The 8071-nt window shown below is 38.1% G+C and overlaps 1 non-coding gene across 1 annotated transcript; it reads left to right on the top strand.

Annotated features, from left to right (window-relative positions):
• Window positions 1-473: 473 nt before the first annotated feature.
• LOC112792916 (small nucleolar RNA R71) lies at window positions 474-581 on the top strand. The gene has a single exon (XR_003197634.1). It is a non-coding gene; the product is annotated as a small nucleolar RNA R71 (small nucleolar RNA).
• Window positions 582-8071: the final 7490 nt, after the last annotated feature.

Below are 8071 nucleotides of genomic sequence, written 5' to 3'. Positions count from 1 at the left end.
CCTTGTTGAGGTCTCTATTGATCCTTCCATGAAAAATTTGGATGATTTCTCCATGAAGGATTATAGGTGTTTCCATAGGGTTCTCCCATGTAATTCACCTCTTCCATTGAAGGGTTCTCAGGATCATAAGCTTCTTCCTCAGATGAAGCTTCCTTAGTACTGCTTGGTGCATTTTGCATTCCAGACAGACTTTGAGAAATCATATTGACTTGTTGAGTCAATATTTTGTTCTGAGCCAATATGGCATTCAGAGTGTCAATCTCAAGAACTCCTTTCTTCTGACTAGTCCCATTGTTCACAAGATTCCTTTCAGAAGTGTACATGAATTGGTTATTTGCAACCATTTCAATCAGCTCTTGAGCTTCTGTAGGCGTCTTCTTCAGATGAAGAGATCCTCCAGCAGAGCTATCCAAAGTCATTTTGGATAGTTCAGAGAGACCATCATAGAAAATACATATGATGCTCCATTCAGAAAGCATATCAGAAGGACACTTTCTGATTAATTGTTTGTATCTTTCCCAAGCTTCATAGAGGGATTCTCCTTCCTTTTGTCTGAAGGTTTGGACTTCCACTCTAAGCTTACTCAATTTTTGAGGTGGAAAGAACTTTGCCAAGAAGGCATTAACTAGCTTTTCCCAAGAGTCCAGGCTTTCTTTAGGTTGAGAGTCCAACCATGTTCTAGCTCTGTCTCTTACAGCAAAAGGGAATAGCATAAGTCTGTAGACCTCAGGGTCAACCCCATTAGTCTTGACAGTGTCACAGATTTGCAAGAATTCAACTAAGAACTGATGAGGATCTTCCAATGGAAGTCCATGGAACTTGCAATTCTGTTGCATTAGAGAAACTAATTGAGGCTTAAGCTCAAAGTTGTTTGCTCCAATGGCAGGGATAGAGATGCTTCTCCCATAGAAGTCGGGAGTAGGTGCAGTAAAGTCACCCAGCACCTTCCTTGCATTGTTGGCATTGTTGTTGTTTTCGGCTGCCATTTGTTCTTCTTCTTTGAAGATTTCTGTTAGGTCCTCTACAGAGATTTGTGCCTTAGCTTCTCTTGAGTAAAGAGAAGATAACAAGAAACTATGGAATCCTCTATGTCACAGTATAGAGATTCCTTGAGGTGTCAGAGAGAAAGAAAAAGTAGAAGACAGAAGTAGAAAATTCGAACTTATCAAAGAAGATGGAGTTCGAATTTTGCATTAAGGAATAGTGTTAGTCCATAAATAGAAGGATGTGAAAAGAAGAGAAGTAATTTTCGAAAATCAAGAGTGAAAAAGAAATCAAGTGATTTTTGAAAAAGATTTTGAAATTAGAAATCAAAAAGATTTGATTGAAAGCTATCTTGAAAAAGATGTGGTTAAGAAGGTATGATTAGTCTTAAAAAATGTGATTGAGAAGATATGATTTGAAAAACATTTTAAAAAGATTTGATTTTAAAATTGATGACTTGGCAATCAAGAAAAGATATGATTCAAACATTAAACCTTTCTTAGCAGAAAAGGCAGCATTCTTGATATGTTGAATCAAATCATTAATTGATAGCAAGTATTTTTAAAGAAAGAAAGAAATTGATTTTGAAAAAGATTAGATTGAAAAGATATGATTTGAAAAAGATTTGATTTTGAAAAACTTTGAAAACCTGAAAAAAATTTGCATTGAAAACAAAATCTTCCTTCTTGTGCCATCCTGGCGTTAAACGCCCAGAATGGTGCACATTCTGGCGTTTAACGCCCAAAACTATACCCTTTTGGGCGTTAAATGCCCAACCAGGTACCCTGGCTGGCGTTTAAACGCCAGTCTGTCCTTCTTCACTGGGCGTTTTGAACGCCCAGCTTTTTCTGTGCAATTCCTCTGCAGTATGTTCTGAATCTTCAATTCTCTGTATTATTGACTTGAAAAGACACAAATTAAAAATATTTTTGGATTTTTAATAATAAGGAATAATCAAAATACAACTAAAATCAAATAACAATGCATGCAAGACACCAAACTTAGCAGTTTGTATACTACTGACACTAATGAGAATGCATATGAGACACATAAACACTCAAGTCAAGAGAATTCAAAGATCAGAGTAAGAAATCATCAAGAATTATTTGAAGATCCTTAAGGCACATGAATGAATGCATGCAATTGACACCAAACTTAAAATGAGACACTAGACTTCAAACAAGAAATATTTTTGGATTTTATGATTTTGTAAATTTTTTGTACTTTTTCGAAAATTAAGTGGAAAAAGGTATCAAAATTCTTAATGAGACTTCTAGGAATCATGCAATGTTTAGTCTAAGACTCCGGTCCAGGAATTAGACAAGGCTTCACAGCCAGCCAAGCTTTCAAAGAAAGCTTCGGTCCAAAACACTAGACATGGCCAAAGGCCAGCCAAGCCTTAGCAGATCACTGCTCCAAAAGCAAGATTGATAGAAATCAACAAACTTTTGTGATGATAAGTTGAAACCTCGGTCCAATGAAATTAGACATGGCCTCTCAGCCAGCCAGGCTTCAACAAATCATCATAAAACTCTAGAATTCGTCCTTAAGAATTCCGAAAAAAAAAAATACCTAATCTAAGCAACAAGATGAACCTTCAGTTGTCCAAACTCAACAATCCCCGGCAACGGCGCCAAAAACTTGGTGCACGAAATTGTGATCAATACTTTTCACAAATCAAATAATCCTCGGTAATGAATCCAAAAACTTGGTGTTCAATACCATGGCATAAACACAACTTCGCACAACTAACCAGCAAGTGTACTGGGTCGTCCAAGTAATAAACCTTACGCGAGTAAGGGTCGATCCCACAGAGATTGTTGGTATGAAGCAAGCTATGGTCACCTTGTAAATCTCAGTCAGGCAAACTCAAATGGGTATGGTGATATACGAATAAAACTATAAAGATAAAGATAGAGATACTTATGTAATTCATTGGTAGGAATTTCAGATAAGCGTATGAAGATGCTGTCCCTTCCGTCTCTCTGCTTTCCTACTGTCTTCATCCAATCCTTCTTACTCCTTTCCATGGCAAGCTTATGCAAGGGTTTCACCGTTGTCAGTGGCTACCTCCCATCCTCTCAGTGGAAATGTTCAATGCACCCTGTCACGGCACGGCTATCCATCTGTCGGTTCTCGATCAGGCCGGAATAAAATCCAGTGATTCTTTTGCGTCTGTCACTAACGCCCCGCCTTCAGGAGTTTGAAGCACGTCACAGTCATTCAGTCATTGAATCCTACTCAGAATACCACAGACAAGGTTAGACCTTCCGGATTCTCTTGAATGCCGCCATCAGTTCTAGCCTATACCACGAAGACTCTGATCTCACGGAATGGCTGGCTCGTTTGTCAGGCGAGCACTCGGTTGTCAGGCGATCAACCATGCATCGTGTATCAGGAATCCAAGAGATATTCACCCAATCGAAGGTAGAACGGAGGTGGTTGTCAGTCACACGTTCATAGGTGAGAATGATGATGAGTGTCACGGATCATCACATTCATCAAGTTGAAGAACAAGTGATATCTTAGAACAAGAACAAGCGGAATTGAATAGAAGAACAATAGTAATTGCATTAATACTCGAGGTACAGCAGAGCTCCACACATTAATCTATGGTGTGTAGAAACTCCACCATTGAAAATACATAAGTGATAGTGTGATCATTGGCTTCGGCCCCAGAGAGGGAACCAGAAGAACCAAGATGAAAATACAATAGTAAAAGGTCCTACTTATAGAAAACTAGTAGCCTAAGGTTTACAGAGATGAGTAAATGACATAAAAATCCACTTCCGGGCCCACTTGGTGTGTGCTTGGGCTGAGCATTGAAGCATTTTCGTGTAGAGACTCTTCTTGGAGTTAAACGCCAGCTTTTGTGCCAGTTTGGGCGTTTAACTCCCATTTTGGTGCCAGTTCCGGCGTTTAACGCTGGAAATTCTGAGGGTGACTTTGAACGCCGGTTTGGGCAATCAAATCTTGGGCAAAGTATGGACTATCATATATTGCTGGAAAGCCCAGGATGTCTACTTTCCAACGCCGTTGAGAGCGCTCCAATTGGGCTTCTGTAGCTCCAGAAAATCCACTTCGAGTGCAGAGAGGTCAGAATCCAACAGCATCTGCAGTCCTTTTTAGTCTCTGAATTAGATTTTTGCTCAGGTCCCTCAATTTCAGCCAGAAAATACCTGAAATCACAGAAAAACACACAAACTCATAGTAAAGTCCAGAAAAGTGAATTTTAACTATAAACTAATAAAAATATACTAAAAACTAACTAGATCATACTAAAAACATACTAAAAACAATGCCAAAAAGCGTATAAATTATCCGCTCATCAAACCTAAAATCACTTAACGCACATATCACGGCATCGAGGTAATAAAGGAGGATTAAAAAGTAGCAATTTTAAGACCAAAGAAGCATGTTTTCAATCATAGCACAAAATTAGGAAGCAAAATTAAAAACATGCAATTTACATGAATAAGTGTGAGAATAGTTAACGAAATCCACTCGATTTAATCCAAAATATACCGTAAAATAGTGGGTTGTCATCCTCCTATACTTAGCCTCTCCCACATAAATCTCTTTAGCCCGCAACCGCATTCGGTTCATTTTATTTATTGCTTTCAATGCACCTCCTTTCGTAGTATACTGTATGAAAACAAACAAATGAATCTTCCCATACCTCTCTTTGCGAGATAGATATATGTCGTTTATTCACCCTGTCAACTTAAACAGATTAAATAAATTTTTTCGAGACATCTTTTAATAAATTATCTACAAACTCTCCAAATATTTTACTCTTTCCGATTCTAAACCTGCGAATATTTTACGTGAAAAGGTTGGATAACTGATGAGCAGATAATTTATACGCTTTTTGGCATTGTTTTTACATAGTTTTTAGTATGATTTAGTTAGTTTTTAGTATATTTTTATTAGTTTTTAAGCAAAATTCACATTTCTGGACTTTACTATGAGTTTGTGTATTTTTCTGTGATTTCAGGTATTTTCTGGCTGAAATTGAGGGACCTGAGCAAAAATCTGATTCAGAGGCTGAAAAAGGACTGCTGATGCTGTTGAATTCAGACCTCCCTGCACTCGAAATGAATTTTTTGGAGCTACAGAAACCCAAATGGCGCGCTCTTAATTGCATTGGAAAGTAGACATTCAGGACTTTCCAGCAATATATAATAGTCCATACTTTGCTTGAGTTTTGACGACACAAATTGGCGTTCAAACGCCAACTCCCTGCCCTATTCTGGCGTTAAATGCCAAAAACAGGTTACAAGCTAGAGTTAAACACCCAAAACAGGCTGCAAACTGGTGTTTAACTCCGAGAAAAGTCTCTACACATGAAAGCTTCAATGCTCAGCCCAAGCACACGCCAAGTGGGCCCGGAAGTGGATTTCTGCATCATTTACTTATTTCTGTAAACCCTAATAACTAGTCTAGTATAAATAGGACCTTTTACTATTGTATTAGACATGCTGGGATCTTTCATCAGTTTTATGCTATCTTAGATATTGGGGGCTGGCCTCACGGCCATGCCTGGACCATCATCACTTATGTATTTTTAACGGTGGAGTTTCTACACACCATAGATTACAGTGTGGAGCTCTGCTTTTCCTCGAGTATTAATGCAACTACTACTGTTTTCTATTCAATTCATGCTTATTCTTGTTATAAGATATCTATTCTCACACAAGAACATGATGAATGTGATGATTATGTGACGCTCATCACCATTCTCACTTATGAACGTGTGCCTGACAAACACTCTTATTCTACATGCAAACGAGCTTGAATGCATATCTCTTAGCCTTCTGGTTTACGATCAGAGTCTTCGTGGTATAAGCTAGAATCAATTGGCAGCATTCTTGAGATCTGGAAAGTCTAAACCTTGTCTGTGGTATTCCGAATAGGATCTGGGAAGGGATGATTGTGACGAGCTTCAAACTCGCGACTATTGGGCGTAGTGACAGACGCAAAAAGGATCAATGGATCCTATTCCAACATGAGTGAGAACCAATAGATGATTAGCCATGCGGTGACAGAGCATTTGGACCATTTTCACTGAGAGGATAGACGATAGCCATTGACAACGGTGATCCCCCAACATACAGATTGCCATAGAAAGGAGTATGAAGGATTGGATGAAGGCAGTAGGAAACAGAGATCCAGAAGCGATAACACATCTTCACACGCTTATCTAAAATTCCCACCAATGAATTACATAAGTATCTCTATCTTTATTTTATGTTTATTTATATCTTAATTATCAAAACTCCATAACCATTTGAATCCGCTTGACTGAGATTTACAAGATGACCATAGCTTGCTTCAAGCCGACAATCTCCGTGGGATCGACCTTTACTCACGTAAAGTTTATTACTTGGACGACCCAGTGCACTTGCTGGTTAGTTGTGCGAAGTTGTAAAAAAGAGTTGAGATTACAATTGTGTGTACCAAGTTGTTGGTGCCATTGAGATCACAATTTCGTGCACCAATAACTCTATCTCAACCTATGTATCCCAACTCTTATGCTCACACATTCTCTCTTTTCTCTATGTGTATTCTTTAGGTAGATATTGTGAGAAGAGTTTGGACAAGAGTTCAGAGCACAATTTCTTATGGTATTGTTATCACATGCATACTTATAAATCATAATGATAAAAAAACTCATATTGCATATATATCTTTTATAATATAATTAGCATATATATTGGGAGTTAGGATTAAGACACTAGAAAAATACTTACAAAACTTGTTTTATATAATTTCAATCTTTTCCTTTAAAAAAAATAAAAAATACATAAGTTAGTAACAAAATAAGAGAACTAAACAACACAAAACAATACTAACCACAATTGGCACTTATCGGCTCATAATCATTTCCATGGGTTTAATGAGTATTTATTTAAACTCTATGGCATATCGAATCAATTCTAAATTTTGTAAATTTTCTTAGATTGATTTATATAGTAAGATGTCAAAATTTAATAGTAAGATGTCAGAATTTAGTTGCTCGATAGATTAAATTTATCGTGCATGAGAAATTATTCAATTGTGTAAGTTAACAAAACCTACGCTGAATATATATATATATATATATATATATATATATATATATATATATATATATATATATATATTTGAACTCCGCCTATGTTACACTTGCGGTACATAGCCGGTCCCAAGCCCGGATAAAGGAGGAGGGTTGTGTTAGGTCTTCGGCAACCAACGTAAAAATATAGCCGAACCCCCCCATGACATGAATCAAAGACATTATTGCGCTAAAGTTAGGTCGTTACCCGGAAGTAACGCGCCGTATGGCTCGAGTACGGTGTCAAAGCAAGAGCCGCTGCATCGGTGCCCGGATGTAGTGTTAAATGATCAAGGGTTTTCGCGTTTTCGTGAACGGACGAGGGTAAATAAGCTAGTTCACAAAGAAAAAGGTAAAGGTCGAAGCGACAAAAGGTTGAGATTGGGGACATGGAACATAGGCACTCTAACAGGAAAGTCCATGGAGGTGGTGGACACCATGACAAGGAGGAAGATTAACATTATGTGCCTACAAGAAACGAAATGGGTTGGTGCAAAGGCTAGGGAGTTGGATTCTTCTGGTTTCAAACTTTGGTATACAGGAAAGGTGAAGAATAGGAATGGAGTTGGAATAATTGTGGATAAGCAGTGGAAGAAGGACGTAGTTGATGTCAAGAGGGTGGGAGATCGGATCATCTCTATCAAACTTGTGGTGGAGGGAGGTGCTTTCCATGTGATTAGCGCTTATGCACCGCAAGTGGGTTCGGATGAACAACACAAGATAAGGTTTTGGGAGGATCTAGAGAGTTTGGTTCAAAGTATATCTTTGGGAGATAAGATTTTTTTAGGAGGAGATTTAAATGGCCATGTTGGGAGAGAAGTGACTGGATATGGGAGTATTCACGGAGGCCATGGTTTCGGGGTGATCAATGCCGAGGGTAAAACTATTTTGGACTTTTCCTCAACTTTTGATCTTCTCATCGCAAATACATGTTTTAAAAAGAGAGATGAACATCTTATAACCTATAAGAGTGGCATGACAAGCTCTCAA

This window comes from Arachis hypogaea, chromosome 3, assembly GCF_003086295.3.
Source record: "Arachis hypogaea cultivar Tifrunner chromosome 3, arahy.Tifrunner.gnm2.J5K5, whole genome shotgun sequence".
In the NCBI taxonomy this organism is placed as follows: Eukaryota; Viridiplantae; Streptophyta; class Magnoliopsida; order Fabales; family Fabaceae; genus Arachis; species Arachis hypogaea.
Note: the sequence above shows the minus strand (reverse complement) of the source record. Positions and strands in the feature narration are given on the sequence as shown.